The following is a 21,099-nucleotide window of genomic DNA, read 5'->3' as shown; positions in this document are numbered from 1 at the left end:
ACGCCATCACCATTGGACTACCACCTGTGTGCCAACTGTGTGCCACGTCACTGCCACCTCGAATGACTTGTGAGTTGTCTTTCCACCTGGACCCACCACCTGGCTTTCGCAATTTTGCAATGCTTAACCTTCGTTCATCTTCCTTTTGTGAATCCACGCACACCATCCGATCTCCTCAACATGCTCGCTGGATAATCTGCTCTTCCTCTACAAAATTCACCCACCTTGGGAACCGTGCCTGTGTGGGGTCCACATGTCACCAACTAGTCAGCCTCCTTGTTCACCTCGTGAAACATGCCCGTGCACGTGGGGTCCTTTTAGGCACCCTTGAGCACCATCCGTCAAAAGCCTTGAGGCTTTGACATTATACTTGGGTGGAGATTTGCTTATAAATAGCAAAAAAGAACACTTCCCAACCAATGTGGGATAAACGGTTTTGCCTGAAAATGCATTTTTTGTAAGTTTTAATGGCAGGGAGGAGCTGCTCTCTTCTTTGGCGCCTTCCCTAGGGGTTTCAATGCCCTTTGTAATCATCCACGGCCTGCTGCTTTAACATAGCAATGAATTTGGTTGGAAATACATTGGTTTCCTTTATTACTTTGCTTGAAGTTTTAAAAATACCTCTCCAAACACCACATTTTTTGCATTAATTTCAATTGCCAAAGGTTTATTGCTTGCCAATGTGCATTTGTTTGGGAGCTTCAATGAGTTTCATACTTACCAAATGCATTTACTTGAGTTCTCTTTTTTTCAAACTCCTCCAAATGCCATTATACATCTACTGAAGTTTTTATGGTCTTTACAAAACCACGGAGGCCAAACACCACTAATAGTGTTTGCCTGAAGGTTTCATGTCTTGGTCTATAGCCATGGTGAATTTGTTGAAAAGTTTTAATGCCCCATTCAACAACCACACAACCCATTTCATTTTTTAAAAAGCTCAAATGGTAACCACACAGGGAGGGCTGCCATTGCTATTTACTTATGTTTGCACAGCAGGGAGGATATTGCCACACACTAATTTGCATTTGGTGTTGGAGGTTTTGTTTTTAATTTATTGACTTCCTCCATTCATAGCTCACAGTAGGGAGGACTGGCAAAGATTGTGAAGTTTGGCTTACACCTGCCAATGACATTTTGCTTGTAAGATTCATTATTGCCTCTTTCTCATTTGCTGAAACTTCATCGCTGCCCTTTGCATTTGTTTGAAAGTTTTAGCTGTTGCCCCTTTGCATTTGTTTGAAAGTTTCAGCTACTACCCTTTTTACCACCGCGTGAGCATGAGAGGATGCTGGCTTTGACTGCCAATAGCATTTGCTATAATTTGAAGACCTTTACCTTCCATTAAACTTCCAATTTTCTGCTCACACCATGTGTCGTGAAGAGAGGAGGATTTTGGCTGGGCCTTATGGCTGCCAATGCATTTGTTGAAATTTTAATTATCTTCAACAACACATTTCACTCCTGCCAATGAACTTGCTGCAAGTTTCAATGCCGAGCCATTGCATTTTCTCCATGTTTTAATCGCTGCCCCTTATATTCAAAAAAAGCTACTAGAAGGTGTGGAACTTGGCTTTTACACTTGACACTTGCATTGTTTGAAATATTTTTCTCTTTATCCAATAAGAAGAATAAAATGAAATCCTCTCCAAATAAAAATGTCAATTACAGTCGAGCTAGTGTTGATATGCATTACTCTGAATTAAGACTATTTCGCCATTAAAAATAATGCACGAACATGAGCCAGGTCGGGCCCCAAAGTGGGTCCGACTAAAAAAATTTTGCTTTCATGCAACTGACCTCTGAAATGCTTCAGGAACCTTAAACACACCTCTGGAAATGATCAGCAACATTTTTGGATCACCAAACTGAGTTTTGCATCTTTCAGGCACTTCCGCCTCATTTTGGCATTTAATCACGAAGACGTAATTTTCAAAGTGGTCAAAACACCTTTCTAGATCTCGCCATCTGATAGGTGTGTACTCTGATATACAAGGATGAACTCTACCAAATGGTTTCTCAAGACAAGTCCCGAGTGAAGAGATATTAATTTTCAAAAATGTCGATCTGGCTTTGTCAACACTGTGGACCTGATTAAGTCAATGTTCTGGCAACACATGATACCTTTCTTAAAAATACCAGACGACCTCCGTAGACCCTCAAATTTGAAACAAAGGTACCTTGAAGTACATATTAAATCTTTGGATTGTCAGTTTCACCAAAATTCTGACTGGGTGCAAATGGCACGCTCATGAAAATGGCTACTTTAATTGATATATCACTTAAAGTATGGATAACTGAACCAGATGGCTCAAGGAAACCTTTTGAAAACTGATCAAACGGATTGGCAAAGGCTTGAAATTTGAAACATGGATTGCCTTTTATATCAACAATAACCCAGAATAAAAATTTTGATATGACATTCACCAGGACATTTTTACACTTGTGCAAACCTCACAAACTACAAACAGATTGAGCTTTGAAAATTGGGCAAACAGATTCATAAGGACTTGAAATTTTGCATGCTGACTCGCATTTATGCATACAATTCAATCCATTTTTAAATTCTTCATGATGATCAATAGTGCAAAATATATAAACACCCAAAGTAGGCTACTTAATAAAATTTGCGTTTGTGCCTGGAATGCACTTTCAGCTCACCCCTCGAAATGGGTACCTAGTAAACTTATCCAAACTGAATTTTGAAAGTTGCACATCAAATGATAGGCCAAATGAAAGGTGTACAACAAGTTTCCAAAGCCTTACCCCCTGAAAATCAACTGGCTCCATTTTACCCTCTCTCTAACTGGGCCATTCAAACTGACTCATTTGGAAATGCAAAACAAAAATTCAAAGTGGGCCTCAAAACTTGACTCAAAATTAATGAGTCCCAACACATTGACTATGGAAGAGATAAAGGCAAAGAAAGAACATATTCAAGCAATGATTGAAATAACATCTGCATTGACTGATTCAGAGTTTAATGATCTAGAAGGCTGCAATGATGCAAAAGCAATGTGGGATAAGCTCATATCAGTATATGGAGGAGATGAACATGTTCAAAGAGAAAAAGTAGATAGTCTAAGAGGACAACTTGAATCTATGAGGATGAATGAAGGTGAGAACATAACTCAGTACAGTACAAGACTAAAGCAGATTGTCAATCAAATCAAAGGAGCAGGTGGAACTATTGAAGAAAAGGATATAACAAGTAAGTTGTTAAAAACCCTTCTACCAGCTTATGCAATTTGAGTCTTTGCAATCAATGAATTGAGGTCTCTACCTAATATGCCAATTTATTTAAATGCTACTATTGGTAATCTACATGCATTTGAGTTAAGTAATTTTGATAACAGTGGATCTTTGGTAAATAAAGTTGAATCTGCATTTAGTTCTTTTCATCTTGATGAATCTAATGATTTCAATGAAAGAAAGTATAAGTACTCTATAGGAGATCATAGTGGAGAAAGTGAAAGATTTCGTAAGAACATGGAGGTAGTACACAAATTATATGAGGAAATCAGAAAGCAAAGATTTTGAAGCACTATTAGCCAAAAGGTTATCGAGAGGCAAAGGTAAGTATAAAGGAAAACTACCTTTGAAATGTTTCAATTGTGATAAAATAGGACATATGGCTTCTAACTGTCTTGACAAAGATTCTACTAAAATGAGAGATTAACGAGATAACAGATAGAAAGATAATCATTACAGAGGACACCGAGACTTGAGAAGAAGAGATAGAAAGACATGCCTAATAGCTGATGAGGAATCCAATGATGATAAATCAGATGATACAGATACAGAGGAAGTAGTTTATGTGGCTATCAAAGATGGATCAGATGAAGAAAGGTATGAAGAAAAAGCCCTAATATCTGACATGAACACTAATGATTCTTGGATCATAGATAGTGGATGCTCACATCATATGACAGGAGATAAACACAAGTTTGTTACATTAGAAGATTATGATGGAGGCTATGTTAGATTTGGTAATGATGCACCATGTCCGGTGAGAGGTAAAGGATCTATAACACTTCTTGATAATGCAAGATGCAATGATGTTTTTTGGGTTGAAGGTTTGAAATACAATTTGTTGAGTGTAGCACAGCTAAACAACACAAATTACCAAATAGAATTTCAGAAAGGAATTGTCAAAGTTCATGACAAGAATGGAAAGTTAGCTGCTACCGGGACACAAACAAAAGGTAATACATTTCACCTTGACTCAACTCAGAATAAGTGTTTGCATGCAAATTTAGATGATACCTGGTTATGGCATAAGAAGCTTTTCAAATGTTTAAATGGTACAAGGCAAGAGTTGAAAATGAAACAGGAAGACAACTGAAATGTCTTAGATCAGATAGAGGAGGAGAGTTCACATCTGATGAGTTCAACTTATTTTGCAATGATCATGGTATTAAAAGACAAGTCTCTGCATTGAGAACTCCACAATAGAATGGAATAGCTGAGAGAAGAAATAGATCTATTGTGGATTGTGCTAGAACACTAATGATTGAAAAGAAGGTGCCACAAACATTTTGGAGAGAAGCAATAAGCACAACAGTTTACACCTTGAACCGAGTTCAATTGAAGAAAGGTACTTTGAAGACACCATATGAAATCTGGTATGATAAGAAACCTAATGTAAGTTATTTTAAAATCTTTGGAAGTAGATGCTATGTTCATAAAGATGATAGAAATGGCAAATTTGATGAGAAAAGTGAAGAAGGAACATTTCTAGGTTACTCTTCTAGAACCAAAGCATTTAAATGTCTGATCATATCATCTAACAAAATAGTAGAAAGTGAAAATGTAAAAATTGATGAATTTGTAGAAAGAAATGATGAAGGAAATTCCAAGGAACCAAAAGACTATGATGAATTTGTCTATGTTCAACCGAGAAGTCCTACCGAGAAGACTGTTGAAGAAAATGAAGAGAATATCCAGTTACCGAGTGATGAAGAAGACCATACAGAGCCTACCGAGCCTGTATTAGCCAAGTATGTCAGGAGACATCATGCACCAAGTCAGATTATAGGAGATAAGGATGATCTAGTGATGACAAGGAACAAACTGAGACAAAACACATGTTTGATATCTGAATTTGAACCGAGAATAGTGAAAGAGGCATTTAACAGTGAAGATTGGATAAATGCTATGATAGAAGAGATTGATCAAATCAAGAATAATGAAACATGGACACTAATCCCAAGACCGAAGGACAAAAAAGTAATCAGTACAAATTGGATTTTCAGAAACAAGCTAAATGAAAAAGGAGAGGTCATTCGGAACAAAGAAAGACTAGTTTGCAAAGGTTATGCTCAAGAAGAAGGAATTGATTTTGGTGAAACTTTTGCACTTGTTGCTAGACTTGAAAGAGTAAGAACATTGTTGGCCTATGCTGCTTTCAAAAATTTCAAGGTATATCAAATGGATGTCAAATTTGCATTTCTGAATGGAATATTAGAAGAAGTTTTTATTGAACAACCTGAAGGATTTGTTGAAGATAATAATAAAGATCAGGTATATAAATTGAACAAAGCTTTATATGGTTTGAAACAAGCACCAAGAGCGTGGTATGAAAGATTGCACTCTTATTTGATTAAGATTGGTTTTATAAGGACAAGTGAGAACAACAACATGTACATGAAGAATGATGAAAATGGAATAATGATCTCAGCCATATTTGTTGATGATATTATATTTTGTGGAAATGACTCTTTATGCAAGAACTTTGGAAATGAAATGAGCAAAGAATTTGAAATGTCATTAATCGGTGAGATAAAGTATTTTATAGGTTTATAGATACTGCAAATGAAAATGAGATTTTCATTACACAATCCAAGTACATAAAGGAAATCTTGAAGAAATTTGGAATGGAGGATTCAAAACTAGTAAGTACTCCTATGACTACCAACTGTTAATTGTCAAAGAATGATGAATCTGCATCTGTTGATGAGACACTTTACCGATCCATGATTGGAAAGCTACAATATGTTGTTCACAGCAGACCAGACATAGCACATGTAGTAGGTATTGTTGCAAGATTCTCTGCAGATCCTAAGGAAACACACATGACAACAATCAAAAGAATTTTTAGATACTTGAAAGGCACAGAGGATTATGGCTTAGTATATCAGAAAGGAAATGATTTTGATTTAAAAGTTTATACTGATGCTGATTGGGCAGGCAACATTGATGACAAAAAAAGCACAAGTGGATGAGCTTTCTTTTTAGGAGAAAGACTAGTGAGTTGGCTTAGCAAGAAACAAGGATGTGTTTCACAGTCAACAACAGAAGTTGAATATGTTGCTGCAGCATTGAATTGTACCAACATTGCATGGATCAAATAACTGTTGGAAGGTATAAATGAGAAAGTTACCGAGCCAGTAACTATATTCTGTGATAATACTAGTGCCATTAATATTTCAAAGAATCTTGTTATGCACTCTAAGACAAAGCACATATCTATCAAATATCATTATCCTAGAGAAGAAGCTCAAGAGAAGAAAGTGGTATTGGAGTATGTTAGCACAAAGGAACAAATAGCAGATATCTTCACCAAACCACTACCAAGGGAAATTTTTGAATATCTTAGAAGTAAGTTAGGGGTTCTACCCCAATCTTCTACTCACTCACCGAGTTCGGTGAAAGCATCAATCCGATGACTCTAATGAGTATCTTTTGGGAGTTGATGCTGATTTATACACTTTAGGATGTTTTCTAAAGGTGTACAGGAAATAATATAGGAAATATTATAGGGAACAGGAATTGAAGACAAATGCTCTGACTGAGACTCGGTTGATACACAATAGCAAGAAATAACTACTTACAGAAAGTAATTATGTTTTAGTTCTTTACTTTTTGGAATTGTTGTCAAAGGGGGAGAAGACTAAAAGAAAACTGAACAGACTACAGATTGGAAAGAAGAAAAGAGGAGAAGTTCAATGTATGGGGGAGAGCATTTCAGCATTTCAAAATCACAACAATCCGAATCTTTTAAGGTCAAATCAATTGGTTTTGCCATCAATGCCAAAGGGGGAGATTGTTGGCAATATTGCATTATAATAGACAATGAAAGATTGTTGGCATTTCATAAGGATGTTGAGAAGGTTGTTGATGATTATGGATATAACTGATTAAATATGTTTACTATCTTGATATTATTATTTTGTCATTGATGTCAAGAAATTGATTTTCTAATTCAGTATGATGTTGCCATATCTTGAGAAGTATGATATGAAAATTATAAAGATGTCGGTAAAAGACATAGGAAAGAATATGATGAATAAGGGGATGAATAAGGTATTCAATGGGCAACTAGTACCGAGTCAGACAATGATGAGATCATGATGTTTAGATTGTTTTAACATCATACATATGTTGTAAAATGTAAAGGTTAATACTATACTATGTTATCAAGAAAAGAACCTAGTCAGTAAACCCTAACGAACCTAGTTGGTAAACCCTAAGGTTATCACTATCGGTTAATGAAGGCAGAATGTCTACCAAGTAAAGTTTAGTATTCACCGAGTTGTTACCGAGTTGTAACCGAGCTATAACAGAATGCATTAAATGTTTACATGTGGTATTTAATGAAGGAAGCTGATGAGCAGGAACTGATCAATGATTCGTGAGCCGTGAATGAAGTTTGTTAACGAATCTAAGGCAATGAAAAGTTGGCATGAAGATCTACAACTCAGATTGAACCACAATACCCTGGCACAAGTTCCAAGACTAATATGCAAGTTCCAAGGCGGGGTAAAAAGTTTTCAGATTGAAAGATGCATTGAACTTGGACAAGATTGAAGATCTGATGGCTATGATTGTGTTATCACTGGTTAAAAATGGGCTTTTCTTTTCCCATGATTGGCTATGGTTTGTTGAATTTTTTGAATAGGATGCAGTTTCAAATGCTTTAGCTTTGTTTTAGACCTCAAGGGTTTAAGGGTTTTTGATTTTAGATCCTCTTGTGTTTGTTTTAAACCCTCTGGTTTCTAATCTTTCATTACATTATTCACTTAAGTAATGGGTCATGGGGTCATAGGAAGTGTCACCCCTTGTTGTTCACCTAGGTGGTTATGTTAATTAATCAAAAAAATTATGCCTTATATGTTTTTCTCTTAAAGTTGTCGGGCCCAATAACTAGTGCACATCTCATGGATGGATCTATGGCTCACGCTATTTTGTTAGACGAAGTTGCGCGTAGTTTAAAATCAGTGAAGTTGCAAAAATGACATGGCATGCCACATAGACGGTCTAGCTGGTTGATGAGAGCAAGTAAAATGGTGGCACATGGCACAAGTCACAACAGTCAGCGGGTCAGGATTAAAGGCTAAAAGGTGGGCCCTAGAGGTGAGTCAGGTCGTAGTTAGGAGATGACCTAGAGGATACAGCTGTCAATAATTTACTGGAGCCCAGTGGTTTTCTTTCAGCAAATGAAAAAATGACAAGTTAGCTTTGAAGGTGACTGGACACCAGGTGTTCACGGTGAATCAGCGGGCCCACCCCTCCCGAAAGCCTTTTCAGATGGTTAAATGCTGATCACTTAAAAGATGATCTAATGGCCCACGCTATTTTGCAAGGGTAAAGTGCTCGTTCTTTATACCCAGCGAAATAGTGAGAGTAAATGAGAGCCATCCACGTGTCGTGATGGAGGACTTGGAGGATACAGCTGTCAAGAGTTTGTTGGGGCCCTATGGTTTTCTTTCGGCGTACAAAAAAGTTACATGTCAACACTGTAGATGACTAGATACCAGGTGTTCACAGTGAGTCAACGAGCCCACCCCTCCCGAAAGACTTTTTAGATGGTTAAATGCTGATCACTTATAAGATGATATGATGGCCCGCGCTATTTCGCAAGGGTAAGATGCTCATTCTTTATACCCCGCGAAATAGCAAGAGTGAATGAGAGCCGTCCATGTGTTCGACAACACGTGGTCTTAGAAGAAAGTTGTGGGCCCGCCAAGGTGTAACCGGTGGTATAAAAGAAAGACACGCGACCAGTATCAAGTGGAATGCGAAGGAAATTTCAAGGCCAATGGTTGGGCGCCACGTGGTATCATGTAGCCAATAGAGAAGTGGGACCTAGCTCGGAGCCAAAGCTGTTAGTTAATCTAACGCTCGATCAAGTTTCTTTTGATCAGATGGTCGGTGCTATTTCGCAGGAACAAGCTGTTCGATAGTTATGTTTCGTGAAGTTGCGAAAGAGAAAAATGAAACACTTGTAGGAATGTTGTGACCCATTAGATCAAAAAATATGAATTCTCATATGAATTCAATTCTGAAGGGACAGCCGAAGCATGCGGAATCAATGTTGTAGTTAAGACCCTGAGTACAATATTTGATTTCCGATCAACCGAGTGAAGATTTCTTTTAAAGAATTTTGTAGAAGAGTGGATGCAGAGTTATTTTCTTCAGGTATAGAGCAAGTCAGTTCAGTTGCAGATGGAATTCCTTCAAGTGAAGAACAGGTTCTCTCGTATTCTTGTGTAGCGATTCCTGTGTAGTGTTTTAGATAAGATAATTGATTCATCACAGAATTGTTTAAGAGTGGTATTCATTTCTTACGTTTTCAAAATGGCTCCTAAAAGAGAATTTTCCGGCAAAGTTAACTATTCAAAAAGGAGTGTCTGTGATGATTTTTTAGAATAGTTGACATTGTCAACTAATCAGGCATCAAAGGCAATAGAATTAGTGCCCAAGGCTCCCCGTTTAAAGATAGGAGAAGGACTATATGAAAAGGGTAACTGGTTGAGAGACCCACAGGTTGGATTGTCTGGGTTGGGGTTATTTAAAATTGGATTCGGAATGAGAAATTCTTCTGCCCTACAAAACAATATCTGGGAATGAGATGTTAGGAAATTAGTAGTCCCAGGGGTATTTATGGACATAGATTTGTTGACCCAAATTGCGCTCAACTATAATCCAGTCACAAGAAGCATTCGGGATATAAATGGGAAAACCCTTGTTGAGATTAATGCTAAAGAATTCAGGAAAGCTTTTGGGCTTAATGAGTTCACCAATTTTCTAGAACCTATAAATTTCACATCATTAGCCCAAATTTATGGTGCACAAAGGAGTCATCTCAGGAACGGGCCTCTCAAGGAGTTTTTTGTGAATATAGGAGGGTTAACAGTTGTAGGACCCAACACACAAGAGCCCTTTTCATTAAGTATGTTCACCCTAAGGGCTAAAGGAATGTATTGGCAACTTTGTCAAGTTTTGGGAGAAGATGCTGAAGCAAATATGTCAAATCATTACTTGTTAATGATTGCTCAGATTTTGAATCCTTCTCTTGCAATTACATTTGATTATGCCTCTTTTATTGTTGATGCTATGCATGGAGGGTTAACAGGAATCAAGAATGGAAAGGTGGATAGGCCTTTCGGATGGTACTCACTCCTGATGCATCTTTTTCTCTTCAAAGGTGGTGATTACTTTGCCAGTGGACTGGACCTTGTCAAGGAGAAAGAAGGAGAAAAAATGCTGGTACAATTATGGAGTACTGTGTTATCATTGGATAGAGAGGATGCCAGTTTCTTGAAGTTTGACAAATACTTTGCATCCAAGATCAGGACTCTCCTCTACTTAGAGAACCCAAGAATCCCCAAAGTTCTTCTGGAATTCATAAGACCAAAAGAATTCGCAAAGAACATAAAGATTGTTCATAACTGGGGTGACGTTTACTTGTATCTAGTCTCCACAGTTTTTAGAGTGTTTGGTTTCAGAGACACCCCATTTTTGCTACCTTACCAGGTCCCTCTCAAAGTGGGAATTGCAGAGACCCTTAGACAAATCGGTGGTTTACAAGAGGTAGAGTTGATAGGCAGGGGTAAAGGGACTATTTTCCCTGCAGCTACCATAGCCCACCAATTTGTAATAACAAAGGGAGGCTGGAATTGCTTTGAGGATTTCCTCAAGCCTTATCATTTGTCTACTGCAGTGTTCAGGTGTGCTGATCCAGAAGACTTCTTCAATGGTATGTTTAGAAAGAAGGTAGCATGTAGAGGTAGGCCTCATCAATTCCAGTTTCCTGAAGACCTCATCAGAAATGAGTTTGATCTAAATGAGCAGGAGCTAAGGAAAGAGAAGTGGGTGGCTTATAAGAAAGCCTTAGATTTTGTGCATTAGTTTGATGCCAGCTATGACCCATTGTCTAGCTTTTTCCCTCTAGAGGAGAAAATAAAATTATTGATTGTTTGCTTTGAAGATGTGATGCAGACCCTAAAGGAGAAGAGGGAAGCTATAATCAAAAGCAACCCTGAGAAGGAAAGAATGATCCTAAGTAGGTCAGCTTCGAGCAAAGCAATCCCTCCTAATGATTATACACTGCATAAGAAATCTAGTTATAGTGTGCTGATGCCTAGAACAGGGGAGCCCTCTACCTCCAAAGGAAAGAGGAAGATACAAGATGTCATTGACATCCAAGAAAGCCCAAAGACACAAAGGGTGGGGAAAGAAGTACAATCAGATAAACCTTTGTATTCCCCATCCCAATCCCCTACCCATATAGGAAAAAAGCAAGTAGCAGCTGAGCAACTCCTACAGTTAGGTAGTCTAGGGGAAATTGCCTACAGTTATGATGAAGTGGAGGAAGGAATGCTAGAAGAATCCATTGCTGCTGAAATGGATATCACTACCACTAAACTCAAAGGCTAGGAGTGGGATCCTAAGATAAAGCAGGAAAGTAATGCCTTCTTAGCTGATAACAATTTTGGCACATCAGAAGCAATTATGTAGTTTATATGGAAACAACACATAGATAAATATAATGCTAGATGTGAAAAGAGAAAGGCTAAGCAGCCTAATAAAGATCTAGCCCTGGTAGAAGAGGAAATAAAGCAAGAGATGATAGAAGAATTCAAAACCATCACCCCTGAGCAGGGAAGAGATATGGTAGCACAAGCTGGAGTACTTATTTTACCCGAATGGGATATAGCAGACGCCCTGGTACTAGATGCAGTGAGAAAAGAGACTAAACCCATGGAGGGGATTACTTTCAATAAGGATAATGCTGCACTCGTCATGTGGTCTCTCAAGAGAAATGAGAGTAAGAAAAGCAAAGACACCCCAAGGTCAAGTTACCTTGGTGGGATGATGGTGAAGAGAGTGCAGAGTATAGGGGTAGTGGAGGCTACTAGCACTATGTTAGAGACTACAAAATTTAGTGTTGAAGTAGTAGAGAAGGAAGCCAAAGAGAAAGAGGCCATCCAAGTCAAGTTGGAAACAATTTTCAAGGCCTATAAAAATGCCAAGGAGGAGGTAAGAGGTAAGGACAACATCATTGCCAAGCTGCAGAGCCAGTTGACTGGACAATACCGTCAAGGTGAGTCTTCAACACTGATGATCTCCTCTTCTCTTGCAAGACCTCCACCTACTAGCCCTATCATTGAGTTTCCACCATCTCCAGCACCCTCCAGCTCTCTAATGGTTGAAATTACTCCTCAAGAATTAGAAAACTTGAAATAGGCTCAGGCGTTATATGCAAAGAAATATGAGGAGAGAGTAAGGGCTACAATTTTCAGTTTTGCAGATACAATAAATGCCTCATTTCTCTACAACAATGTAGGTAAAATTATGGATATATGGAATGAGCTCAGGAGAGACAAGGCCATTTTGACACCTATTTTTGACAAATGGAGGCCTAGGGAGCAAGATTTAGAGTTTATGTGTGTATCCTGTGATGAAGCAAGGGCCAATCCCATTATCAAATCCACTTCTGATGTCGCTAAAGTTTTAGTACAATTAGCAGCAGAGGTGGATAATGTTGATAGGAAGGTTAATTTGTGCAAAAAGGAGTACACTGATCAAGTTTTTGAGTTGCTCCCAGGAGTTTTTGCTAGCCCGGATCAATTAAAGGACAATCAAATGTGGCTTAAGGAGATAGAAGCTAAATTGTTAGCAAGAGTTAAAGGAGTTATTGATCTAGATGATGCTTCTTTCTTTGTTTTGACAATACAAGAGATAGAGAAAATTAAGTCACATTATGGTTTTCTCAATTCAGAAGTCAACAAAATAAGAAATTTTTTGAAAAGGTTGACTAAGACCAAGGATAAAGTGATTAGTTTCTCATGGATGACAGAAGAGGTGTATGGTGAGTGGACAACTAAATATGCCACCCATGATCCAGAATAGTTGGAGAGCGCCCCTGAAAAGGTAGAAGAGGTTGCAACTGAACAGCTTGTTGAAGAATCTGTAGAGGCCAAAAAGAGCTTGTAACTATTTTTGCGAAAAGCTTGTAACCTCTTTATTTTGAAAGAAATGATTGTAACAAACTCTCATCGAGAAGTCCGAAGCTTTGTGCATCCATGTTGTTATAAATGGATACCAGGACTAGAGGAAGAGGGATCGCAAAAGAATTGTAAAAAAATTTTGCAGAAATTTATCTGAGCTTTTCCAAGTCTAATGGAGAATATTCAAAAACTTCTTGTAATATTTCTTGAAACTTAATAGCAATATACAGGCCATCGGTTTTGAGTGAAGCTTTGTGTTGTCTTCAAGTGTGTTTACAATTTGTTTACTGTTTTCATTCTGAATAATCCAGGGTTGTTTGTTTGAATGGAATTGCAAAGCAATTTTAGTAGAAGTGTTCGTTAGCTTTCTCTTTAGGAGGGAAATTAAAGATGCAGAGATCACTCATACCAGTAAACTCTTTGGAAGAGACTTTGAATTTTGATGATCATAGCTTAATTTGGAATGCATGAATTCTTGTAGGTGTCAGGCATATACAAGGATTAATAGAAACCAAGCCAACGGGACGCATAAAGATGTTTTGTTTAAGGAGTCTTATTTGAGTTTAGATGATTTTGTGACCTTGGATAAGGCACTGGTATTGATTGAAGTTGTTTATTGCATGTTTTGTTGATCGAAATGTTGAATTTAAGTATAATTTCCATTCTTTGTTTTCAGTTGATTTCAAGGTGAATAGATCCACTGGTTTTCTAGACTGGTTTGCTGTGGGTTTATGTTTGAAAATGTGAATTCAATTCACAAAGGTATACCCACCTAGACTTTGAGTAAGTCCGAAGTGTAGAAGGTTCAATCAAACCTTGTCATATGTTGTCTTGAGAATTTCCTTATCTTTAATGTCTCTTCTACACTGAGTTTAACCATATTATTTTAAGGATGTTAAAGGGAATCAGATTTTGAAGACAACAAAAGTGGCGACTCTATTGGGGAGAGTTACAATAAAGATATAAATGCAGATCTGTGTTGAGGTTTATAGAGAAAATTGTTGTGTATTTGTGGATAAGACTGCTTGTTTTCATATTCCCATAGTTTTGTGGGTGATGACTCTGTTAGTTTTGAACCAGTCCTTGTGAGATACAAATATTTCTAAAAGGAAGACAAGCGAGATGCAAGGAGCAAAAAACACAAGATCATTCATGAAGAAACACCCTCGTGAAACCTTGCAAGAAGGTCTGCTAGAATAGTCACAGAGAGGCTAGAAAAGATCTGTGCTGCATGAGCCATCAAATGCTACTTGGGTGCAGAAAAATAATAATACTGGTAAGATGCCTGATCGACCTGTTTATCCAAAGCCTAATTCATCTTCCAAAGATTCAAAGCATGATATCTTAGGTTTCCATTTGGGATTGTTTGGAAATATTGATGATGCACCTATTTTAAATCAAGATCTATCTCATGTTAGTGTTTCTACAAAAGATAGAACCAATTCAAATGCAATTAGGCACTCCATTCCTAGGACAATTGATGGGAACATTAGTCTGATTGACATAGATCAAGTTAATGCATCAGACTTTGAAGAAAACTTCCCTGATGAGGATAAAGTGTCTCAAGAGATTGAAGATTTAAATAGAAGAGTCCATCATCTAATCTCCCTAAGAGCCCAAAAGGAGGCAAATAAGGAGAAGGAAGTTAAAGCCAAATTAATGGAAAGAGATAGGCTTCTTAGATAGATAGCTGATCTTGAAATGCTTGCTAAGGAGAAAGAAAAAAGTGATGAGGAAGGCCCTGTGATTAGAGAAATTCTAATCCCCAAAACTAAACAAGCTTGTAAGTCAGTAGCCCAGCCAACTAGGGAAGTATTTAATGACTCCCAGCTTCTTAAAGCCAATATAGATAAAGGAAAACATAAATGGGTAGATGATGGAATAGAATCTAAAACTGCACAAGAAATCTCTCATAGGCTTTTAGCACATGAGAGAGAAATGGAAAGGATGAGGAAGGAAAAAGAAGATCTCCAAATGGAATTAGAAAAGGCTGAGTTAGAAGCAGCGAATCAGGAAGTAAAAAGAAAGATTAACTACTTAAAGGCTCCCCCTATTACACTCCCATCAGAAGATCTTAGCAAGCCTAATCCCCAACATATTTCCCTTCTGCAGGCTAATACTCAACCTACAGTACAAGCTAATTTTGCCTTAGCAAGTCAAATCCCTGTGAATAAACAGTACACCCAAGCACCTCAATCTCCAATCCCAAAAGCTAAAATGACCATGGGAAATAATAGTGCTATTACCCCTTTTCAAAGAAGACCAATTAATCTAGAACAATATAGACAATTGTTCTTTGATGGGATCCTGAGATATTCAAATCATGTTCCCACTGAGTTAAGAGACAGACTCCATAAATTTGTTGGGAACAATGCAATTAGTGCTAAGGAACATCTGAAATCTTTTGGGGATCTAATAAATGATTATGAGATAGTAGATGAAGATGTTATTATGAACTGTTTGTTCAATCCCTGGTTGATGATGCAAGAGATTGGTATAGAGGTCTTCCAGTCAATAGCATAGGTTCATGGGAAGATTTTAAAAATTGCTTTCAAGAGTAGTATGGTGACAAGACTAATGTGAGTTTCATGCTAAATGAGTTCAATAATATTAGAAAATCTGAAAATGAAATGGTCACTGATTTTAATGCCAGATTCCAGAAGGCCATGCACAAATTGTATCAAGTGATGAGGCTAGATGATAACATGTGTCTTAATACATATTATAATGCATTTGAATCCAAAATGGCCTATATCTTGAGAGATAAAAATCCCCATAACTTGAGAGATGCTTTTAGAATTGCCATAAATGTAGAAAGTAATAGAAAAGCATCTGAAAAATTAGGAAGAATGACAGGTGGTAGATTATGGCAAGAAACCAAACAGCAACCTAATAAAGCTAAAGAGGATGATAAAATAGAGAAATTGGTTACTACTATGAAAGATTTGACTGCCAAGATTAACAAAAATGATAAACTTCATTATAACTGGCAAGATAGACCCCCTAGATTACATGATATGCCATATAATACCAATTGAAAGGATGGTAAACCCCAAATTGAGAAGCCCAAAATTACCCAAAGTCAAGACACACCAGATCCTTTGAAAGGGAAAACTGTTCACAATATAGAAAATACTCCTTGGTGTATTGCTTGTGATGGACCACATTCTCCTCATCAGTGTGCAGTGGCTGAAGCTCTTGAAGAATCTATGAGACTAGAAGTAGAGCTTGACATTAATATGTTTGAAACCATCGTAGAAAGTGATGAGGAATCCGTGCAAAGTGAATACAGTGATTTGCTAGATAATGAAAAGCTAGTGCAAGGACAGTTAGCCCTAGGTTGGCATCCTACATTGAATGTGGTAACAATTGAAGATGAAGAGGTTCATCTTAGGAGGCCTAGTGAGGAAGAAGTAAGAAATCTCACTAAGGTTGCAATTGCCAAAGCAAAACATAACTATAATCTGAGAAGCACTAAGAGAGACACTGATCAGGGTGAGCCGGGTTCTATGTTTGTAAAGGAAGTTACAAAAAGGGGGCATCAAGTAGTGCTACTACTATTCCTAAGGTCGATCAAGAAAAGGGGCAACAAGTTAAGGATGTACATAAAGGCAAAGATGATAAAAATGTTGGTGATGTACAAGGAGTAGAGACAGTGAAAAGGGCAAGTCAATTCAAAACAGAAAAAGGTAAGGTTAATACTAAAAAATGCAATAGTTCTACATTTGATAGAGCCCAAGATTTAACTCAAATGAAGGTCACTGTTCCATTAGTAGAATTGCTAAAGATTAAAGAACATAAGGATGCAGCTTTTTCTTTATTCTCTAGTATATCTGATAGTGACACAGTATTACCCACCGGTTTAGCTAAAGTTGGAAAGGATCAAGAGTTCCAAACCCAAGAGGTTTATGTTGGAACCACTATCACTTAGGAGCCTTCTCAGGTAGATCCCTTCTATTTTACCTTGTTAGTCAATAATCGGTTGATTAAAAACTGCATGATAGATTCAGGAGCTGCTGCTAATGTAATGCCCTATGGTGTTATGAAAGAATTAGGGTTATCAGTAACCACTGTGTATGGGAAATGCTATGCCATGGATAACAGAGAAGTACCTGTGATAGGTACAATGAAAGATGTAGAAGTAAAAATAGTAGCATTCCTTGAAGCCACTTACAAAATGGATGTTATTGTTACTGACACTAAACCCCATTATGGTATGTTACTTTCTAGGCAGTGGGCAGCAGCAGTAGGGGGAAATGTTCAACTAGACTTATCTTATGCTACCATTCCTATTAGTGGTAATTAGGTCAAATTATACAGAGAGCCACGAGCTCCTAGGGTAATTGAAAATGTAGACCCTAGTATGCTTAATTGTATGATCAATGTAGATTTAGATAGCTTTAGACTTCAACCAATTTCACCTCAATTGAAGAATACTGACCCTATTGTGATTGAGCTACAAGAACAGCAATACGGATTGAGGCAGATGTATTTTGATGGAGCTTGCTCTAAAGAAGGATTTGGAGCAGGGGTTCTTTTTGTGTCCCCATTAGGTATAACTTTTAAGTACTCATTTTTATTGGCATTCCAGTGCACAAATAATACTGCAGAGTATGAAGCCCTGTTACTAGGACTTGAGGTTGCAAAAAGGCATGGAATCCAACTGTTGAAAGTAATGGGGGATTCAGAATTGGTTGTTTCTTAGGTGAGATCTAAATATGCATCCAAGAATGATAGATTAAAGCAATATAAGCATGCTGTTTGGGATGTTATTGAGCATTTTGATGCATTTTCTATTAATTGGATAGAGCGAGCAAAAAATATTATGGCAGATTTCCTAGCTAATGTTTCTTTGAAAAATGATGATGCAACGCTAACCGGTATTTCCACTGTGGAAATAAAATCTAGGCCTGCTATTCCTGATAATGTGTACAATTGGCAAGTTTTTGCTGATGATGAAGACATTCTTAGGTTTATCCAATGTGTTGATGATTATGATGGACAAAAGATTGATTGTAATGCATTGGTGGAAGTGGTAGACAACAGAGAGACAATGTTTGGAAATGATGTGGTCCAGTTGGAAACCAATGAAATACCTAAAGGGCTAGTGGAGCTGGAGAGCATATTTAGTTATAATGATAGTCATTTACATCAGTAGTCTACCACCAAGTTGGAAGAGTTAGAGGAGGTAAACCTAGGGACAAAATCATCCCCTAAGTTGGTATATATTGGAAAGAAACTACCCCCTTATGTCAGGACTAACCTTATTAATTTATTGAAAAGGTATAAGCATGTCTTTGCTTGGTCTTATGAAGACCTAAAGGCATATAGACAAGATCTTTTTCAGCATTAAGTTCTTTTACTTCCAGATGCTAAGCCTTTCAGACAGAAACAGAGGCCTATCAATCCCTTGTTAGAAACTAAAATGCAACAAGAGTTGACCAAATTGAGAGAAGGGGGGATTATCAAACCAATAAGACATTCTTCATGGGTCTCCAATTTGGTCCCAGTGAGGAAGAAGAATGGAGACATTAGATTGTGTGTAGATTTTAGGAATTTAAATGTTGCTTCCTTGAAAGATAACTACTCATCCCCAAATATGGAAGCCATGCTATAGAGAGTGACAGGATGTGATCTTTTATCCATGATGGATGGTTTCTCAGGATATAATCAAGTGTTGGTAAAGGAGTCAGAATAGTTTAAGACAACTTTCACTACTCCATGGGGAACTTATGTATATGTGAGAATGCCATTTGGATTAAAAAATGCAGGAGCTACATTTCAGAGACCTATGGATGTAGCTTTCAAAGAATTCATAAACATCATCATGGTGGTTTATCAAGATGATCTAACTTGTTTCTCTAAGAAAGCTGATGATCATTGTGGACATCTAGAGAAGGTGTTCAATAAAGCCTTGGAATTTGGTGTATCACTAAATCCCAAGAAATGTCATTTTGGGGTCATTGAGGGAAAGCTACTGGGACACATAGTTTCCAAGGACGGGGTAAGAATAGACCCTGAGAGAATTGAAGCAATCAATAAGGTGTCTGAACCTAAAAATGTGAAAGGTATCCAATATTTTTTAGGTAAAGTGAATTTTGTCAGGAGATTCATTGCAAACTTCGCAGAGATAGTGAAGCCTATCATCAAATTGCTTAAGAAGGATACAAAATTTTATTTGGATCAAGAAGCTTCAAAAGCTTTTGCTGAGATTAAGAAGGCAATCCAGGAGGCACCAGTGTTGAAATCCCCTGATTATAGTAAGCCTTTTTCTCTGTTTTCTTTTGCTTCATATCATACGGTGACTGTAGTATTACTACAAAATGATAATGAAGGATATGAACATCCCATAGCCTTCTACAGTAAGTCTTTGCAGGTGGTAGAACTAAAATATGAAACCATGGAGAAACAAGCTTATGCCCTAGTTAAATTTGTTAAGGCTTTTAGGCCATATTTAGTGAATGCAAATATCATTGCCTATGTCCCACATGCTGCAGTTAAAGATATTTTGTCTCAGTCTGAGGTTACTGGGAAGAGATGCAGATGGATTAATAGAATTTAGGAATTCAACTTGGAGATAAAGATCACCAAATTGGTGAGAGGTTTAGGTTTGGCTAAGCTCATGACTGAGTCGAATCTCATGAATGTAGAAATACACAATGTTGAGGTTAGAGATGCTTTGGTCACTAGTATTGAGAGGCAACCCTGGTACATGGAGATAATCCAAATTTTGAGAGGTGATACACTCCCAGAAGAAATGACATACAATCAAAAAAGAACTTTGAAACTCAAGTCCCAAAAATATGTGCTCATTCAGGGTGATCTTTTCTGGAGGAAAAGAGATGGAGAGTTACTAATGTGTTTGGATGAATTTCAAGCTAAATAGGTGTTGACTGAAATGCATTATGGAGTATGTGGAGGTCACTATTCTGCTAAGACTACTGCTGGTAAGATAATCTGGGCTGGGTACTATTGACCCACCTTATTTAAAGATACTCATGCATATGTTCGGAGATGTGACCCATGTCAGAGATTCTCATCCAAGCTCAAGTATGAAGGAGCCTTACCCCTAAATCCAGTCTCTGTAGAAGCTCCTTTTGTCTAGTGGAGCATTGATTTTATTGGAGAGATTATTGAGAGGTCAGGGAGAGGTCATGGATGGATCATAGTGGCCACTGACCATTTCACCAAATGGATAGAAGCCATCCCTACAAGAAGAGCTACTAGTAAAGTTGTCATTGATTTCCTGATGGATAATATTGTAACTAGATTTGGAACACCTGCAAAATTGGTGATGGATAATGCCATGTGTTTTAGATCAAAAGAATTTGTAGGCTTTTGTACTAGTCACGTTATACTCATGTCATACTCTTCACCTTATCACTCTCAGGGGAATGGACAAGTACAATCCAACAATAAAAACTTGTTGAATATCATCAAGAAAATCCTAGAAGAGAATAAAAGATCTTGGGATCAAAAACTGAAGTTAGATCTGTGGGCAGATAGAATAATAGTTAAGAAATCCATTGGAATGTCACCTTTTGAATTAGTCTATGGTGCCCAAGCCAGGTTGCCGATAAATAACCTTCTTCTAGTGTATAAGTTTTTGCAAATGAGGACATGGAGGTATCTGAACCAATGGAAAACAGAATGATCCAAATTGTAGAAATGGAGGAGCTTAGGACTTCTACCCATAAGAGAAATCAGAAGATCTAGTTGCAGTCAAAGTCTCTTTTTGATAAGAGGACATCACTAAGGAAGTTTCAAATTGATGACATGGTTCTTCAGTGGAATGCAAAAGGACAGGATAAGGGAAAGCATAAGAAATTTGAATCACTATGGATTGGCCCTTTTGTGGTTTGTG

The sequence above is a fragment of the Cryptomeria japonica genome, chromosome 9 (assembly GCF_030272615.1).
Source record: "Cryptomeria japonica chromosome 9, Sugi_1.0, whole genome shotgun sequence".
Taxonomy (NCBI): domain Eukaryota; kingdom Viridiplantae; phylum Streptophyta; class Pinopsida; order Cupressales; family Cupressaceae; genus Cryptomeria; species Cryptomeria japonica.
Note: the sequence above shows the minus strand (reverse complement) of the source record.